At 41.4% G+C, this 21,537-nt stretch overlaps 1 protein-coding gene across 8 annotated transcripts in view; it reads right to left on the reverse strand.

Annotated features, from left to right (window-relative positions):
• LOC106601827 (trinucleotide repeat-containing gene 6C protein) overlaps positions 1-21,537 on the reverse strand; it is a 103,402-nt gene that overhangs the window by 70,329 nt on the left and 11,536 nt on the right. For 6 of the 8 annotated variants that reach the window (XM_045719943.1, XM_045719942.1, XM_045719941.1 and 3 more), the window contains exon 1: positions 9,819-10,125. The exons of 1 other annotated variant lie outside the window; for it this stretch is intronic. The gene's annotated coding sequence lies outside the window, so the exon portion shown is untranslated. Of the gene's footprint in view, positions 1-9,818; positions 10,126-21,537 lie in introns of those variants that run through there. One more of the 8 variants, XM_045719937.1, reaches the window with a different exon arrangement.

A 21,537-nucleotide genomic window follows, 5' to 3' on the forward strand; every position in this document is an offset into this window, starting at 1 on the left:
TCGCTAGCAACCGCAAAGGCGGAATCAGACTGCAGCCCCTCTGCTCGGCACAATCATACATTAGGAAGACAGACCGCACTTCCCAAAGCGCTCTGGAAAACGAGATCTGATGTGCCACATTGGAGCCCTTAGGGAATCCCAAAACACTGCTTAAAATTCTCCATCCATCCGCCAAAACAAAGACAGTTAAATTTTAAAATATCTGGGAAACCAGGCCTGGTATTCACAGCGGAATTTGAAAAAGGCTTTTGATAAAGTACGACTGGAATTTATACATAAATGCCTGGAATATTTCAATTTTGGAGAATCTCTTATACAAATGGGTTAATTATATTTTATTTGGAATGGCAAGCCAGACAAAATTATAATGAATATTAATTTGGAGGGCATAAACGATTCAATAATAAATAATCTCACTAAAGGCTTCAATCATACAACAACTACACTTAAATTCAAACGGGTTCTCTAGCAGCTTAGTAGGAATGGCTCACCCCATGTTCAAGAATGGCCTTTTTCCCCCCGATGACAACAGATTACAAAATATCGCTATTTTTAAAATAAGCCATAGAAAGTTGGTTGCAATTGGTTTAATCCACCAGAAAAGACAGAACAAATATTACAACAAATACTATGGTTAAACTCAAATATATATACTAATTGATCAAAAAAATATATATAATTTGAAAATAAATTATAATTTACAGGACTGGTTGACTTGTCACACATGCAGCTAACACATGTCTGCTCAATCTAAAATTAAAACCAACTAATTGCAGCATTACCGCAAAAATGGAAGAAGCACTTGGAAGGGGAGAAAGTAAGGAACATGTCTGTCGGCCCTGCATTAAAGACCAAAATTGGTTTAAAAAATTGTGATAAAAAGTATACCAGTTTCATTTCAGGACAAAAAAAAAAAAAGTGACAGCTGTGCCATATAGATTGCAAGATAGTTGAGAAGAGATTTTCGATGTACCGATTCCACAGCACATGGTTTATGAACTGATACGCAAAACGACGCCAGATTCAAAACTTTGTTTTTCAATTTAAATTATACAAAATTCTTGCAACCAATTAAATGTTATATTAATGGGTGATACAACCATCCCAGCACTGCAGATTTTGCTGCGAAGAGAGAGAATCATTAGATCACTTGTTTTGGTACTGTCAAATATGTAGCTTGTTTTTGGTCGAAGGTTCAGGAATGGCTGAAGAATTTACCTGGAGCCAACTCTGCAAATAGCACTGCTGGGTGATTTGAAAAGTCATAGTCAATTCACAAATAATATAATACTCTGAACAAAAATGTTTCTTTAATTTACAATCTGTAGAAACTATGAGAATAGAACGGTTCAGAACTTTTGTGAAACATCACAGCTGAAAAATATATGGCAAATATAAATCAAAACTGGATGATGTTCAGAGATAGATGGTAGGGGTTGATGGTAGCTGAAGGGTGGGACTAAAAATTACTAAATGTGGCTGTTCTCAGACGATCCCACAGATGAAGACGCCTGGTGTGGAGGTCCTGGGCTGTTACACGTGGTCTGCGGTTTTGAGGCCGGTTGGACATACTGACAAATTCTCTAAAACGACTTTGGAGGCAACAACTCTGGTGGACATTTCTGCAGTCAGCATGCCAATTGCACGCTCCCTGAACTTGAGACATCTGTGGCATTGTTGTGTGACAAAATTGCACTTTTTAGAGGGGCCTTATTGGACCCAGCACAAGGTGCACCTGGGTAATTTTTTTATTTTATTTTATTTAACCAGGTAGGCAAGTTGAGAACAAGTTCTCATTTACAATTGCGACCTGGCCAAGATAAAGCAAGCAGTTTGACACATACAACAACACAGAGTTACACATGGAATAAAAAAAACATACAGTCAATAATACAGTAGAAAAATAAGTCTATATATGTAACAGTGTAGGTTCCGTCCCTCTTTTTTTTTAAGTGTTTCCAGTTTCAGAGATTTTTGTAGTTCGTTCCAGTCATTGGCAGCAGAGAACTGAAAGGAGAGACGGCCAAAGGAAGAATTGGCTTTGGGGGTGATCATGCTGTTTAATCAGTTTCTTGATATGCCACACATGTCAAGTGGATGGATTATCATGGCAAAGGAGAAATGCTCACTAACAGGGATGTAAACAAATTTGTCCACAAAATTTAAGAGAAACACGCTTTTTGTGCGTATGGAACATTTCCGGGATCTTTAATTTTAGTTCATGAAACAAACACGTGTGTGTGTGTGTGTGTGTGTGAGATATCTACACACACACACACACACACTACCAGTCAAAAGTCTGGACACACCTACTCATTCAAGGGTTTTTCTTTATTTTTACTATTTTCTACATTGTAGAATAATCGTGAAGACATCAAAACTATGAAATAACACATATGGAATCATGTAGTAACCAAAAAAAAAAAGTGTTAAACCAATTAAAATATATTTCATATTTGAGATTCTTCAAAGTAGCCACTCTTTGCCTTGATAACAGCATTTGAGTAGGTGTGTCCAAACTTTTGAGTGGTACTGTATAAGGAAAGAGAAAAAACAACAACTGGGTAATAGTTGATGATATTCCTCTAACATAGCGAAGAGGATCTTCCTCTTCCAACAACTGCAAGCTATTCTCTATGAAGTCATGCTAATGCTCTGGCCAGGGCTGATCCACAAGGACAGGAGATTTGTCAGATGCTCCACTCCTCCTGGCACTCTTAGCAGGCCTCCAGAAATAAAATCTATGGATCGGCTCCAGCAGTTGAAGTTCCCGATGACTTTCATCCTCTCCGTCAGTAACCGGAGCAGCCGTTTCACGAGCCCGGTCAAACTATTTATTGCTCCAATAGATCACAGAACGTCGCCAACAAAATAACTTATTAGACTCCAATCACGTAGCACTTGCTCCGTTTCCACATTCTTCTTCATAAAAAGCCATTATCCAGCAGGTCTGAAGAGTGAAAGGGCTGTATGTGAAGGGAAACTCACGTAGCAAGAAGACAAAATTAAGACCGATCAATGTAATAAATGCTGTCTTTGTGCAGTGCTGGGGAGTCAGGAAAATTTTTACTGAAGCAGGTGAAGAAGAACTCCAGAACTTTGTGTAAATGCAATAAAACAACTTGCTAGACTTGCTGAATGTTCAACTGATGAGCTAACTCCCATTAACCTTTTGGGGCTAGGGGGCAGTATTTTCACGGCTGGATAAAAAAACGTACCCGATTTAATCTGGTTACTAATCCTACCCAGTAACTAGAATATGCATATACTTATTATATATGGATAGAAAACACCCTAAAGTTTCTAAAACTGTTTGAATGGTGTCTGTGAGTATAACAGAACTCATTTGGCAGGCAAAACCCTGAGACATTTTCTGACAGGAAGTGGATACCTGATGTGTTGAATTACCTTTAAGCCAATGCCATTGAAACACACAGGGGCTGATTAATGTTTGCTTCTATTGCTTCCACTAGATGTCACCAGCCTTTACAAAGTGTTTTGAATCTTCTACTGTGAGATCTGACCGAACAAGAGCCTTGGAACGGTGATGGCCGATTAGACTCTGGCGCGCGAGGTCATGTTGGGTACCCTCGTTCCAAAACGTTTTAAAAGAGAATGCATTCGTCCACCTTGAATATTATTCATGTTCTGGTTAAAAAAGGCACTAATGATTTATGCTATACAACGTTTGACATGTTTGAACGAAAGTAAATATATTTTTTCCCCTCGTTCATGAAGTGAAGTCCGGCGGGCTTAGATCATGTGCTAACAACACGGAGCTTTTTGGACATAAATTATGAGCTTTTTTGAACAAAACTACATTCGTTATGGACCTGGGATTCCTGGAAGTGACATCTGATGAAGAGAATCAAAGGTAATGGATTATTTACATAGTATTTTCGATTTTAGATCTCTCCAACATGGCCGTTTGTCTGTATCGCAAAGCGTATTTTTCTGGGCGCAGTGCTCAGATTATTGCAAAGTGTGATTTCCCAGTAAGGTTATTTTTAAATCTGGCAAGTCGATTGCGTTCAAGAGATGTAAATCTATAATTCTTTAAATGACAATATAATATTTTACCAATGTTTTCTAATTTTAATTATTTAATTTGTGGTGCTGACTTGACTGCCGGTTATTGAAGGGAAACGATTTCCTGAACATCAACGCCATAGTGAAACGCTGTTTTTGGATATAAATATGAACTTGATAGAACTAAAAATGCATGCATTGTCTAACATAATGTCCTAGGAGTGTCATCTGATGGAGATTGTAAAAGGTTAGTGCATCATTTTAGCTGGTTTTATGGTTTTGGTGACGCCTGTCTTTGAATTGACAAAACATTACACACAGCTATTGTCAATGTACTCTCCTAACATAATCTAACTTTATGCTTTCGCCGTAAAACCTTTTTGAAATCGGACAACGTGGTTAGATTAAGGAGATGTTTATCTTTCAAAGGGTGTAAGATAGTTGTATGTTTGAAAAATTTGAATTTTGACATTTATTTGGTTTCAAATTTGCCGCTCTTGAAATGCACCTGCTGTTGATAGGGTGCACCACGGGTGGCACGCTAGCGTCCCACATAGCCCCAAGAGGTTAACATGTTCAATGGCCCACTTTGGCCAAGTAGCCTAGTCTGCATTTCTTAGTGTAATTAAAAATAAAAAAAATAAAAAATTTAAAAAAATATATATATATAAAAGAAATATTTTTACATACAAGGCTAAAGGATATAAAGTCTATTGAAGTACTGACACTGGGCTTGAGAGGCTGTTAGATAGAGAGTGGAATCAGTGGATGACTCACAAATTGGTCACCTCAAGTGGGCCTCTCTTCAGAAGTCTACGAAAAAAAAGCCAAGCCTTCAGTCAGACCTCACGGGGACAAACCCTACTGTTCACTTCAAGGGCCTTTCAATAATCTCCCTTTTGCTTCATTTAGGTCTACTTGGAGAATGACAAGTGTTCTGCCCCAGAGCTCGGCCCCTCTGGGAGTGAACATGCGTTAGCAGGGAGAAAAGCCCCAGCGCCAGCTTCATGGCTCGTTAAACCTGGCCTAACGTTTACCAACATGGTGCCATTGAATGAGTGCTGCCCGTAATAGGGAAAAGTTAATGATGACATAAGGGGAATGAGTTGTTTATAAGGAAACAGAAGGATTGCGCTTCAGAGGTATGCTAGGTCTGGTCTACATCTTATCAGAAGAGATGGCGTCCATTCCGTTTCAAGTCTGGTAGCCTAGTTAGGGGGATGGCCGTCCATATCCATTTATGAATTCACTAGGATATCTTGGACAATATCTCAAAGTGGGGTTTGCAGACTGTGATATTTCCATTGCCAGCTTGTACAACTCTTTGAATTTGCAGTTATAAAATCACTAGGATTAATCCCACTGAGATCGATGTTTAATCTAGAACAGAGAGATTCTAATAGTGGGTAGTGGGGAGAATATCTTCAAGTGTGGTTCCTTCCCAAACTGTGATATTTCCCTTGCAAGTCTGCACAACTTTTTGAATTTGCAGTTCACTGTGTGAGCTGAATGCAAACAACATAATCTAGTGCAAGAATATCTGTCAAATCAAACAGACTGGCTGTTGAGTGCTTAGTTACACTAGCATATGAAACCACGTGACAAAGAATGAAAAGGTGCACTCTTTAGATCATCAACAAAAAGATGTTTAACCTGTTAGGGCTAGGGGGCAGTATTGACACGGCTGGATAAAAAACATACCCGATTTAATCTGGTTACCACTCCTACCCAGTAACTAGAATATGCATATACTTATTACATATGGATAGAAAACACCCTAAAGTTTCTAAAACTGTTTGAATGGTGTCTGTGAGTATAACAGAACTCAAATGGCAGGTCAAAACCTGAGAGATTCCTTTACAGGAAGTGGCCTGTCTGACCATTTCTTGAATTTCTTTTCCATCTCTATCTTTTACTAAGGATCTCTGCTCTAACGTGACACTTCCCACGTCTTCCATAGGCTCTCAGAGCCCGGGAAAAAACAGAATGTCGTCATTCCAGCCCCAGGCTGAAACACATTATCGCCTTTCTCAAGTGGCCGATCTAGGGACTCTGGGCTTATGCGCGTGACCCGACCGCCCCCGCCTTTGTGATTTTTTCCTCTGTTTGCCGAAAAGGAGATTCCCTGTCGGAATATTATCGCTTTTCTACGAGAAAAATGGCGTAAAAATTTATTTTAAACAGCGGTTGACATGCTTCGAAGTACGGTAATGGAATATTTAGAATTTTATTGTCACGAATTGCGCCATGCGCGCGACACTTCTTTACCATTTCGGATAGTGTCTGGAACGCACGAACAAAACGCCGCTATTCGGATATAACGATGGATTATTTTGGACCAAACCAACATTTGTTATTGAAGTAGCAGTCCTGGGTGTGCATTCTGACGAAGACAACAAAAGGTAATCAAACTTTTATAATAGTAAATATGATTATGGTGAGTGCTAAACTTGCCGGGTGTCTAAATAGCGAGCCCGTGATGCCTGGGCTATGTACTTAGAATATTGCAAAATGTGCTTTCACCAAAAAGCTATTTTAAAATCGGACATATCGAGTGCATAGAGGAGGTCTGTATCTATAATTCTTAAAATAATTGTTATGCTTTTTGTGAACGTTTATCGTGAGTAATTTAGTAAAATGTTAGCGAATTCCCCGGAAGTTTGCGGGGGGATGCTAGTTCTGAACGTCACATGCTAATGTAAAAAGCTGGTTTTTGATATAAATATGAACTTGATTGAACAAAACATGCATGTATTGTATAACATAATGTCCTAGGGTTGTCATCTGATGAAGATCATCAAAGGTGAGTGCTGCATTTAGCTGTCTTCTGGGTTTTGGTGACATATGCTGGCTTGAAAAATGGGTGTCTGATTATTTCTGGCTTGGTACTCTGCTGACATAATCTAATGTTTTGCTTTCGTTGTAAAGCCTTTTTGAAATCGGACAGTGTGGTTAGATTAACGAGAGTCTTGTCTTTAAATAGCTGTAAAATAGTCATATGTTTGAGAAATTGAAGTAATAGGATTTTTAAGGTTTTGAAAATCGCGCCACAGGCTGCAAGTGGCTGTTACGTAGGTGGGACGAATTCGTCCCGCCTAGCCCAGAGAGGTTAATAGAATTGGTATTCAGAATCAGATTAAATTATTCATGTGAAGATGCTGTGGATCAAGGCTTTTCCTCACTTGGGCGTACACTATACTTCATATTCAGCCTACTACATCCACTTGTATGGCACTCAATTATCAAGAATGAATTTGCCTTTCTGGCTGCTTGGAGAACGCCTGAGGACCAAACTGCTGAGTCGGGACTAGGAGAGCGATACGCTTTAGTTATGCTGATCTGTGCTTCGATCGCTTTGTACTTATTCAGACCTGATTAATAACAACCTTGGATTCTTCTGACAGCTCGAGTTGTTGATATTCATGTGTTCTTCTAGGCCTTGCCTGAAATCTCTGAGGGGCAGATCAGGGAATAACTTGGGACTATCAACAATGCTAACTTGTAAGAAATAGAGCCAATCAAAACCATTACCTCAGAGATCCTGTCCTGGTTAGCCAATAGTGTGGCATGCAAAGTCAAAACATGCAAACCTATCTCTAAGAAACAGTTTGACATCAGAGCATTTCACAAAGAGCAAGGTTAGTCATTTCAAAGGCAAAAAACTACCCTGTAAGCCAAACTGCCAGAGCTGCCACAGAAACCTAACCTAGCTATCAAGCCACTGTGTCTATGCCCAGCTGAGGAGAGTAACTGAATGCAGGCCTAAGACCTGATCTGTATAGTAATCAGAGCATTAAGAGTGTGTGTGGGGTGGTCGATGTCAAGTGACCGTGAAGACAGTGTAATGACAGATGTCACAAGGATAAGGGGATACAGGAAGAGAAAATGTGTTTCAATTAAAAGAGATTATGACATCTTGAAAGTTCAAAGGATTCCAACTGTAGAAGAACAGCTCATTGTGCCATGGAGTCCCTCTCGCTGAAATAATGGTACGGGACCGCTTCCTATAAACACATCTAGGGACGGGTGTTGACTAGCAAAAGCTAAACTGTTGCAACATCTGATGGGTCTATCCATTTTCTCAAATAACCCTGTGGTTGAATGTCTCTATTCAAATAAACAGGCCAAATAAACAAAGCCTTGTGAACAATAAAGCAACCTTCCTCTGGAGCACATCCAACTCCGGCAACATGGCCCATCTTCCAGCCAGGCAAGCCCCATCCTCTCTGGGAGACAGACAGACTCATGCCAGGGCAGCCCAGCACTGCCATTATGACTGCATGCCCAGAGCAGGAGGCAGTTACCACCAACAATAAATGTGTATTCATGTCAGAGGAAGCAAGAGGTGGAAAACGCTTGCTAGTCACTACCTTTTAAAAATCAGCAACCAACAGAAACCTGGCAGGCTGAAGCAGAGAACCAAGCTTGGAAGTGTGGACCCAGCTTCAGCCATGTCTGTTTGGTTAGACTAGAGAGATTTGATTGGCTGTATTCCGACCACACAAGGGCCAAAGGTTATGTCTAGATGGGATGCATCTTGTCAAATTTGACACCAAAAGTTGTTTTCCTAACCTAATTCTCCTAACCTGCAACGAAGTCAATTTGGAAAAAAACTGTATCCCTTCTAGACAAGATCAGGGCCAAAGCAGTTAACCAGAAGTGCCATGAGAATGGGAAAGGATCCAAGATGGACTTCCAAACCACTCTAATCTCAAATGTGTAGAACCTCACAGATAGAGCCCGCAATTGCTTGGCTAATTTGTTTAACCACCCCCATTACTGTACCAGTCACTGGATAGTAGTCCTGCTTGTGACCCCAACCAGCTAATTTTGTTTAGGTATTTGACTACATTGTCTATTTTATCACCACAGCAGTACCCAATGCCTACCTGCTTACTCTAGAATAGATCTATGTGCTTAGCATTTCAAACACATATGCCAGTCGGCATGTGCATGTGGGATGTTGTTGAAGCCCATTATGAATTTCATTGGTCAATGCAAATGTCACGGTCAAAGTTACATCTTTCTAACTATACTGATAATTTTCCTCCCAGTGTGCATTATATGTTTGCATTTCAGATCAGTTCTTTCATTTTATGAATACATTTTAAAAATGGTTATTACAATGAAGTTATTTAATAAAAACAAGACCTTGGTAGTCAAATTTAGAAAATTGCCAACAATGTTGCAATGCTCAAACATGAAGGCATTAGGCACTGTTTTCATAAATGGATGCTGTTTATCAATCGGAAGCTGCAGCCGCATATCAGGGGCGCGTTGCTTGGATGCGAATCCCCGCCCCTCTAAATATTTCTCTAAATAAATCATGTTAAAAGATTAGAAAATACAATACGTCTTACCTTATTTCCTACTGTGGGCTTTAGTGAATTTGAATTCAATTTGAGGTGTAATTTGCATGACAATAATCGATGTTCTGTCCTTGATACCCGTATTACAGACCAAGAATTCGGTCGCAGCAAGAAGCTACAGTAGCAAAGCAACACAGTTAACGTTAGCTCTCTGTAGTCCTAACCATTTGTCAAAGTTTTAGGTTCAAAACGTGTTTTCTAGTCTCGAATTTAATTGCAAACAACCAAAGCAAATGTTGATTATCTCGGAAACAACTTGAAATAGAGCAAGTGTCAGAGAGAGGAAGAAATAGCAGCAAAGTGCGATATTTAAGCAAACAAGCTAGCTAATGTCAAGCAAGATAAAGTATATCGTTGCAACTTGTGTAACTTTTCAGCTAACTATAAAAATTAACACCATATGCAATTTCAGTAACTTACCTTGTCTTTGATAAGCTGACATTTTTAAAGTGCAAAAAAATATGTTTTACAGCACGCGACTGTGAAATACTCGCAAATAGAGGAATCCAAGAGAGCAAATTCTTGCAAAATCCAATATTTGGAGAGGGTGTATTTCCAAGATATCCATTAAAACATCGTCGATGATAATTCCTACCGTTCAGTGGGCTTTCGTTAGTGGTGCCTCTGCAGCCATTTTGTTCAAACTAGCGATAGCAGCAGCTCGCGACGCTTCAATCCGAGGTACAGGACGTGCCTCTGTCCCTAGCGACTGGCCACGTGACCTCCAATAACAAACTGGTCCCACTCAAAAAGACTCCCCATGCTCCGCCTCGCCGTTTCCATGACAACTACAGTGGCCAACCTCTCTCTACCTCCTTGTTTCCTTGCCTTCCTTCCTCTCCCTTTCTAACTTTCTTATTGAGAAAGCAATGCAATAGCTATACAGTGTTTGAGCTCACAGTTCTGTAGCTTTTGAAGATTTAGAACGTTTAGTTCCTAATGTGTTATGTGAGCAAGTGCAATGTTTATGCTTCGCTGGATATGTACTTTTCACCTACAGAGGGCACAGTTTCAGCACATCTTATGTTGGTCATACACCAGCACTTACAAACATGTTCCTGCTCTCTGTGCCAGCCCAGCATTCCATTCCTATTTGCATAACATACACACCAGCAGTACCCCACACCATGCCTTATTTTTCTATATTATTTGTTGTTGTTGTTGCAAACAAAGAATGAAATAGATTTTTAAGTGGACTCCACAGGGTTCTCTAGCAGCTCAAGGTGATGATTCCAACTGGGCCAATTCAAATTTACAAAATGAGACTCAGCATGGAAGATTGGAGGCTACAATGGGCTTGTATGCTATCTACTATCTGGTCGGGTAGGAAAACACAATTACCTCCACCAGTCAATATTTTAGTCATGCTGGAATGATAACGATAAACTTCTCCATCCCCCACTTCCAGTTTATCTCTGTCATCCTTCTCTCGCTCTCTCAAGAGACAAACAAATACGATCAGAGTGCCGGACAAATATTTCACTGTGCAACGAGCCAAATCTGGATCTCACTAAGGACCCTTATCTCTCTCTCATTAGCTCTGATCTACTATTCACACCCAGGCTAAGCAAACCCCATCTGATACTGTTGCTTAGAGGCTTAGATGAATATGTGTCTATCAGAAGACATCATATACATGACCATAAAACTATGACTCTGATAATAAAATGGGATGACAGCCCCCCATGAGTACACACAATGAAATAACCATCTGGACTCATGTCACCCACATGGATTATGGCAGAGGTATGCATTACGGCGACAGTAACAAAGCACAATGACTCAGCCTACATCATGATGAAGTACATGGTGAGGCGTGGAGGAAGAGAGGGAGGGGGAGAGAGAGACTAATCATGGCTAATGGAAAATACTCCTGGGGGTGTCATGGCCTCTACAGACGTTCATAATTCAATGTCCCCTGGTAGCTACCAGGCTCTGTGTGTGTGTGTGTGTGTGTGTGTGTGTGTGTGTGTGTGTGTGTGTGTGTGTGTGTGTGTGTGTGTGTGTGTGCCCAGTGCCCAGTGCCCAGTGCCCAGTGCCCAGTAGGATCCTATAAAGGGTTAAGGTTCATCTTAGGCAGACTCAGGGGACCAGACAGGGGTTGTTGAACTTGATGTCACCAGAGTGGACGTTAGTATCGATCGCGGTCACAGGGAGTCAACGTACGCCGTGGAGCCGGTTAGAGATTCAATTAGGACCCCTGCCGACCCCGCGACATCTGTCTGCCAGAGATAAAAGGTCAGGCTGTTAACGTGTAACAACTTGGCCCCGTGGCAAACACAGGAGGTAAATTAAAGGAGGAATTGTCACTGGGGAGACGAGGGGTGGAGGAGACAACAGTCTCGGATAGGAGGACTGCTTTATAGATTCAGTTAAGGTATTATCTGTTTAATATACAGATACAGACTAACACAGACAGTGATAAACACAGGGACAGCCATAAACACAGAGACAGCCATAAACACAGAGACAGCCATAAACACAGAAAGACAGAGACAGCCTTTAACACAGGGGCAGACGGATTCACACAGATGCACGCACACTGGAATCCACAGACTCACAAAATAGTTTTTAAAAAGTAAATAAAATACAAATATTTTTTATTGTCACATACACCAGATAGGTGCAGTGAAATGTGTTGTTTTACAGGGTAAGCCATAGTAGTATAGTACATTGACCTTGATAATTAGATAATTTCGCTAAGGTTACCTGAACGTTGTTACAAATGATCTTTTCCATATATTTAAGGTAGAGTCAGCAAAATTATGTTGCACTAGCAACATTGCGATGAGCAAGAAGCAAGACTTCATTCTTACACAGTCACACAGAGAATCTGCGCATGGGCACAGGTTTGCTTCACGCTCTTACAACGTGGTAGCCACGTCTAATTCTTTCACCCATTCAATCCCCCATTCACCCCCTCTGTTACTTGTTCATGGGACCAGCTGACATTCACTCACCTATTTACACTTGTTCACTCACTCACTCCCTCTGTCTTTTCCTCTCTCCCTCTTTTTCCCCTCACTAACAGGGATGGAAAAGGTCCTGGAATATCCTACTCAAGTAGAAGTACTGTTACTTTGATGACATTTTACTCAAGTAGAAGTACTGTTACTTTGATGACATTTTAGCCAGGTATCATATACTGTTACTTTGATGACATTTTACTCAAGTAAAAGTACTGTTACTTTGATGACATTTTACTCAAGTAAAAGTACTGTTACTTTGATGACATTTTACTCAAGTAGAAGTACTGTTACTTTGATGATATTTTAGTCAAGTAGCATATACTGTTACTTTGATGATATTTCACTCAAGTAAACGTATTGTTACTTTAATTACATTTTACTCAAGTAAAAGTACTGTTACTTTAATGACATTTTACTCAAGTAAAAGTACTGTTACTTTAATGACATTTCCCTCAAGTAGAAACATGCTACTGATGCTAGCCTCGTGGGCATTAGATAGTCTATTGTGGCTCAATTGTAAGATAGAGAGTCACAACCACACTGTTTATCAGGTTTATTACACACAAACATAATTGGCTACCTTTATGGGATTCAAATGAACAATGAACTACCGGCAAACATTGGCTTGTGATTGCTCTCTTTCTCTATCGCTCCATTTCTGTGTCCCTCTCGCTCGCTCCCCCCCTGCCCCCTATCTTTGTCTCCCCCTCCCCATCAACTGGGAGACACTGCAGCCAGGTTTAGACAAGACAAGATAGAAAGACCAGTAACACTCTCACTGTATCGTTTCTCAGGAGATGACCTCTGCTCTCCAGACATGTTGACATTTTTTAAAGAATTGTTTTAAAAGTCAGTGTCCAAATTTCAGTTTCCATTTAACCCATCTAAACAGTACACGGAATTATACATTTATGGATTTTTTTAAGGTATTGTTTTCTCTTTAATTGATCAATAAAGAGAAAACAATACCTTAAAAAATCTATAAATGTATAACAGGAGTGGAGAAATTGTATTGATTTCTTTCAGCATCTGGAGAGAATGCAATGTTCAGTTAGATCTGTAGAGGCGCTGTCTTCATCATAAAAGCTGATAGTAGGCTATTTCAACCACAGAAAATATGCATCGAAGCCAAACTGAAACCTTATCAGAAAAACATTGGGTCGTTTTCACAGCGTTATTTTTCCTTACAACCGGTCTAACTGATGTCATCAAAAAGAAAGGAGGACCAAGGCACTCTTCATATAATTCATTAAAATGCCTTCATTTGTATGGCATGTTCAATTGAAACAAAGTGTAATAACTCTGACACGTTTCGGCTGCATGGCCTTCGTCAGGGAGGCCATGCAGCCTCCCTTTACACAGAAAATCGTTTCATTTTTTTTGTGATATTGCATTTTCTCGCCAGTCCTTAAAGGTCTTTTCTTCCGCGAACGAAAATGACAAAGAAAACTTTACCGACGTCAACTAGATTGAAGCATTCATTCTATCGATCTATTACATTATTCTGTTGAGCAAGTGTTTATTTAGTCTTCTGGGGAAACATATAATGACAAGAGAGAAGCGACATGCAGGCCTATCTAATTATAGACAAATAGCCTACCAAAACAAATCCTGCACCCCCTGTCAAAAATAATTCTGCGGTCTTTGACTGTAGCCTATAGCGTATTTTCTATATTTTTCGGGTTAGGGTTAGCATCAGATTTTCACTTTATCACATATAGTTGGGCGGTTGTGGATGGGTTATTTGCAAGGGCGCATGAAGAAACAGCTGACCTGCACACCACTAACACACACACACACACACACACACACACACACACACACACACACACACACACACACACACACACACACACACACACACTCTGTTTATCTACACTTGTGATGAGCATGTCTTTCTGAGGGGCTGGAAGTGAAGAGCAGCGCAGCCATCAAAGCCTCTTCATACTGTTATCCTTCAAAACCTGCTGGCACCTCAGCAGCCCCACGCACCTGACATGTTCACTCATCGTTGTTTCGGAGGAAGTGCGCTAGCAGCGCTAAATGCTAACGTCTGCTAGCGTAGCACCAGATTGTTTTGTGGGCTTGAGATGAGATTGAAGATTGTGGGGGGATGGGAGGGACAGGGAGATATATCAGTCATGAATAACATAGTGATCTGTTTCTATAGGGCAAATACCCACTTGATCACTGTCTCTGCTGATATGTGTCAGGCATTGTCATTAGAAAGAGAGAACATCTCTTTATATATATGTGTGTGCAGGGGCCCAGCTGAGGACGGGAGGGGGGGCATGTACCCCCTGCATTTTGAAATTGCATTTTTGTCCACCCCAGTTTTATCATTGGAATGTGATACAAAATGAGGCAACGGTGTGCTTTAGGACCATGCGGACACCTCCTAGCGTCAGGTAGGCTGTTTGACGTGTTTATTTGACTGGATAAAAAAGAAATATAGCAAAATACTTATGCACCCCCACTTCTAAAAACCAAAGTTTCACCACTGTGTGTGTGTGTGTGTGTGTGTGTGTGTGTGTGTGTGTGTGTGTGTGTGTGTGTGTGTGTGTGTGTGTGTGTGTGTGTGTGTGTGATGTGTGTGTGTGTGTGTGTGTGTGTGTGTGTGAGACACTACACCTGGGGTAGGCAACTAGATTCAGCAGCAGGCCAATTTTTGTTGTCATGGGGGGCCAGAACATAATTATAATATTTTGCACACTGCAAATTGACCACAACTAAGCCCCAAAAAGAGATTGCTGTTTTCAAATACTATCATTTCATACCTTGATAATATTGTCTATGTTATTTGTGGTAATACTCGGTGAACAGACTTCCTAAATGAAACTTATTTTTAGCTGAATTCCTAGTGATTTGGGGGGCAAAAAAATCACTTGCAGGACGGTTTTGGCCCGCGGGCCGAATGTTACCGACCCATCATTACACTGTCTGGGCTGGGGAGTCAGACAGAATAGAGGCTGATCTTGACTTCACTCTGATCAATACTCTTATCCCCTGAGACACGGTGTGTATGTGTATGTGTGTGTGTGTATGTGTGTGTGTGTGTGTGTGTGTGTGTGTGTGTGTGTGTGTGTGTGTGTGATATTGATGAGCAGGACCGGAGTGCAGTTGGAGCCATGGACCAACAGGAGATGTGGATGAGTTAATGAATGTGATTAGGAACTGGAGGTTGACTAGGAAGACAAACAGCTAAACTTGATTCCCATTTCCAGTTGTTATCCTTTAACCTAGTATGCATATTAAAAATACTAAAGACAAAGCAAGAAGAAGAGGTCACGGCATCCAGTGAATATTCTATTATGCTGCAAACAAAAGTATTGCCATAACATAAAGTAAACTATTCATTTAGTGTTATAGAGGGGGGAAATGAGGCTATGTTTTCAACCTGCAATCTGAGGTATAACACTGGGTTTTCTCAAAGGGTTGCTGGAGAGTGTTGTGCTGGTGGTGGGGATAACAGCCTCTCTCTCCTCCCCTTCTCCCTTTCCTCCTCTCGCCCCTCTCTCTCCCTCCTCTCTCTCCCCCTCCTCTCTAACCCAGCATACATGTGTCACAGTGATGAATGCGTCCTTCCTCCAAATGACCTCCAAGGTCACGAGAAGCAGGGAGAATGCAGCCAGCCTCATTTCCCAAGAAGCCTTAGCAGGTAACAGCCACTTGGCCTAATCTGAAATGTAATGAAACGGGCTCTCACGCAATGGGCTCTCCACTGGGCTGGAGGGTTGAGTGTGTGTGTATTTTCTCTCTCTCTCACACACACATACACTGGATTTATATCGGTTGGTGACCATTATTTTATTATTGTGGCACCAGACTCACTCTGCATCACTGGTGTCTTTCTCATCCACATATCAAACCCAACCCCACCACTCTACATGACACACTGCAGACACCCCACGCGTGCACACACACACACACACACACACACACACACACACACACACACACACACACACACACACACACACACACACACACACACACACACACACACACACACACACACACACACACACACACACACCAACAACAACAACAACAAGATCTCTCTCCACAAAGGCCAAGTTGGAATAGAAGAAGAACAGTAAGTGAGTGAGGTGTTATGGGCCAGAACCAGGCGGTATGAACCTGGTCTTGAAATCAAAACACACAGTCATTCAGAAATCAGACAATCAACCAACCAAACAACCAATCAACCAATCAACCAACCAACCAACCAACCAAACCAACCAACCAACCAATCAGCCAACCAACCAACCAACCAAACCAACCAACCAAACAACCAATCAACCAACCAACCAACCAACCAACCAACCAATCAGCCAATAAACCAACCAACCAACCAACCAACCAATCAGCCAATCAACCAATGAATACATCTGAAAATCCCATAGATTTACACAAAGCTGGATACAGCAGCCAGGCCAAGCCACATTGGCCCTCACATTTACCACATTTCTGCAGTGGGATTAGCTTGGTAAATAATACATGAGTGTGTAACTACAGTGGTGAGATGATGGTACCAGGATGAGTATAGCCAGTGCAAGGCAACAGCAGCGTCTTCCTCGCAGTGGAGAAGGTCTTATCTAGGCTATACTATCAATCTCAATGCCACGTCCCGAGATCCTATATCCACACATTATTAATTTAGTATTCTTGAATTAACATTATTGTTCACTTAATTATTTAGTATGTCTTAATTATCTCTTAGATAATCTATGCACGCTAGGTCATGGGGAACGTAAATTAGAAATGATGATGTTTCTGTGGACTACATGAGGAATGTAGGGTATTTTCTGCATATGAATCACCATTGAGTTGTAATAATAGATGTCCCTGGTGCATTGTGGGGATTGTAGTGTCTGTGTTGCTGTCTGTTGTTGTATCTCTCTTTCTCCTCCTCCTCTCCTTTCCGTTTCCCAGTCAGGGCACACACTCTACAGAGCAAAATAAATCATTCATACATCTGTGTATAATCCCGTAGGCCTGCTCCCCAGACAAACAGAGAGCGACCGACAGAGACAGAGAATAGGAGTTAAGATAAAAGAGACTAGGAGTTAAGTCCTCAGTCACCTTCATCACTCCCAGTCCTCAGTCCTCTTCATCACTCCCTACCTGCCTGGTGTTATTGACCACCCCAGCCTGTGGTGCTGTAGCTCAGTAGGTCTCCACCACTGTTTACTGCCTCCTCCATGGTTCTGGGAGGCCTCTGTCTCCATCACTAATTTACTGCCTCCATGGTTCTGGGAGGCCTCTGTCTCCACCACTGTTTACTGCCTCCTCTATGGGCCTGGGAGGCCTGTCTACATCACTAATGTACTGCCTCCATGGTTCTGGGAGGCCTCTGTCTCCACCGCTGTTTACTTCCTCCTCCATGGTTCTGGGAGGCCTCTGTCTCCATCACTAATTTACTGCCTCCATGGTTCTGGGAGGCCTCTGTCTCCACCACTGTTTATTGCCTCCTCTGTGGGCCTGGGAGGCCTCTGTCTCCATCACTAATTTACTGCCTCCATGGTTCTGGGAGGCCTCTGTCTCCACCACTGTTTACTGCCTCCATGGTTCTGGGAGGCCTCTGTCTCTACCACTGTTTACTTCCTCTGTGGGCCTGGGAGGCTAGTAGGGTGAGTTATGGTCCAAGCAGAGGAGGATATGGAAGGCAGCCACACACACACACACACACACACACACACACACACACACACACACAGGATATATTACATACGTATACTATTTCATTCATTCATTGGTTCATACAAGTGGATTGGCCCCTCAGTAGAGAGGAGAAGCACGGTGCTTTCCTACTCCGGCCTTACCCTGCCCTCTTCTACCTGATTAATCCTCTGATTAAATGAGCTGCCTTTCTCTGGAGTATCAATAACCCTCCTGTACAGCCGCTAGCAGTGATCACTCCCTCTGTCCTGTAATGGGATACAAACAGGCTTACTGCTCCCCAACCCACTGTCTCTGTGTGTGCGTGTGTGTGTATAAAATCAAATCAAATTTGATTTGTATCATGCGCCGAATACAACAGGTGAAGACCTTATCTTGAAATGCGTACTTACAAGCCCTTAACCAACAATGCAGTTTTAAGAAAATAAGAGTTAAGAAAATATTTACTAAATTAACTAAAGTAAAAAATAACAATAATGAGGCTATATATAGGGGTACCGGTACCGAGTCAATGTGGGGGGGTACAGGTTAGTCGAGGTAATTTGTACATGTAGGTAGGGGTGAAGTGAATATGCATAGATAATAAACAGCGAGTAGCAGCAGTGTAAAGACAAAGGGGGGGTCAATTCAAATAGTCTAGGTGGCCATTTGATTAGTTGTTCAGCAGTCTTATGGCTTGGGGGTAGAAGCTGTTTAGAAGCCTCTTGGAGCTAGACTTGGTGCTCCGGTACTGCTTGCCGTGCGGTAGCAGAGAGAACAGTCTATGACTTGGACTGTGGTGGTCTGCTTGAAACATGTAGGTATTACAGATTCGGTCAGGGAAGTGAAGACACTTGCCAGTTGGTCAGTGCATGCTGTCTGTGTGTGTGTGTGTGTGTGTGTGTGTGTGTGTGTGTGTGTGTGTGTGTGTGTGTGTGTGTGTGTGTGTGTGTGTGTGTGTGTGTGTGTGTGTGTGTGGGATGCAGTGTGTTCATGTGGAGCTGCTGGTTAAAGGGGCTAGCACAGGGTTTTCTTGGAAGTGTTTTTGTTCTTGGGGTCTAAAGAGCTCCCAAGCCTTAAGAGCCAAAGGGACAGCCTCTGGGTGTGTTCCAAATGGCACACTATGCACAATGTAGAGCACTACTTTAGGGAATAGGGTGCCATTTAGGAGGCATCCTCTGTGTCTGTGTTCTCTGCCTACAATGCAGAGTTCAACGAGAGAGAAAGATCGGAAACCTGAAACACACCAGAAAATTGTTTTGACCCATATATGGAATACAGCCATAGCCTCTTCCAAATTATTCACATCTCAACATGAAATGAATGATTCCCTCCATCTTCATTCCGTGTGATTGTTATGTTATCAAAGAGGAGATGACAGTTGATTCAGAAGCCAAACTGAAAGATCAGGGGAATGGGTGGAGGAATTGTCGGCTGCAGGAGATTCACACATACGTGATAAACAGCTAAACTATCTCCATCAGGAACACGATAAACAGTTAGACTACCTCGATCAGGAACACTATAAACAGTTAAACTATCTCCATCAGGAACACACATCAAACAACTAAACCATCTCCCTCAGGAACACGATAAACAGTTAGATTACCTCGATCAGGAACACTATAAACAGTTAAACTATATCGATCAGGTACACTATAAACCGTTAAACTATCTCCATTAGGAACATGATAAACAGTTAAACTATCTCCATCAGGAACATGATAAACAGTTAGACTATCTCCATCAAATATAATATGTGGACAACTACAAATACCTAGGTGTCTGGTTAGACTGTAAACTCTCCTTCCAGACTCACATCAAACATCTCCAAACCAAAGTTAAATCAATAATTGGCTTCCTATTTCGCAACAAAGCATCCTTCACGCATGCTGCCAAACATACCCTTGTAAAACTGACCATCCTACCGATCCTCGACTTTGGCGATGTCATTTACAAAATAGCCTCCGATACCCCACTCAACAAACGATGCAGTCTATCACAGTGCCATCCGTTTTGTCACCAAAGCCCCATATACTACCCACCACTGCGACCTGTACGCTCTCGTTGGCTGGCCTTCGCTTCATAGTCGTCACCAAACCCACTGGCTCCAGGTCATCTACAAGACCCTGCTAGGTAAAGTCCCCCCTTATCTCCGCTCACTGGTCACCATAGCAGCACCCACCTGTAGCACGTGCTCCAGCAGGTATATCTCTCTGGTCACCCCCAAAGCCAATTCCTCCTTTGGCCGTCTCTCTTTCCAGTTCTCTGCTGCCAATGACTGGAACGAACTACAAAAATCTCTGAAACTGGAAACACTTATCTCCCTCACTAGCTTTAAGCACCAGCTGTCAGATCAGCTCACAGATCACTGCACCTGTACATAGCCCATCTATAATGTAGCCCAAACAACTACCTCTTCCCCTACTGTATTATTTATTTTATTTATTTTATTTTGCTCCTTTGCACCCCATTAACTCTATTTCTACTTTGCACTTTCTTTTACTACAAATCTACCATTGCAGTGTTTTACTTGCTATATTGTATTTACTTTGCCACCATGGACTTTTTTTTGCCTTTACCTCCTTTATCTCACTTCATTTGCTCACATTGTACATAGACTTATTTTTCTACTGTATTATTGACTGTATATTTGTTTTACTCCATGTGTAACTCTGTGTTGTTGTATGTTGTTGAACTGCTTTGCTTTATCTTGGCCAGGTCGCAATTGTAAATGAGAACTTGTTCTCAACTTGCCTACCTGGTTAAATAAAGGTGAAATAAAAAAATAAATAAAAAAAAGAACACTATAAACAGTTAGACTATCTCCATCAGGAACACACATCAAACAACTAAACTATCTCCCTCAGGAACACGATAAACAGTTAGATTACCTCGATCAGGAACACTATAAACAGTTAAACTATATCGATCAGGTACACTATAAACCGTTAAACTATCTCCATCAGGAACATGATAAACAGTTAAACTATCTCCATCAGGAACACTATTAACAGTTATTCTGTCTCCATCAGGAACACAATAAACAGTTAATCTCCATCAAGAACACAATAAACAGTTGAACTATCTCCATCAGGAACACACAATAAACTATCTCCATCAGGAACACTATAAACAGTTATTCTGTCTCCATCAGGAACACAATAAACAGTTGAACTATCTCCATCAGGAACACACAATAAACTATCTCCATCAGGAACACTATAAACAGTTATTCTGTCTCCATCAGGAACACAATAAACAGTTAATCTCCATCAAGAGATTACTTTATCCTGGGATAGGATAAAGTAATCCTTCTAACCCCCCCCTTAAAAGATTTAGATGCACTATTGTAAAGTGGTTGTTCCACTGGATATTATAGGTGAATGCACCAATTTGTAAGTCGCTCTGGATAAGAGCGTCTGCTAAATGACTAAAATGTAAATGTAAATGTAAGAACACAATAAACAGTTGAACTATCTCCATCAGGAACACACAATAAACTATCT

This window comes from Salmo salar, chromosome ssa06, assembly GCF_905237065.1.
Source record: "Salmo salar chromosome ssa06, Ssal_v3.1, whole genome shotgun sequence".
Classification (NCBI taxonomy): Eukaryota; Metazoa; Chordata; class Actinopteri; order Salmoniformes; family Salmonidae; genus Salmo; species Salmo salar.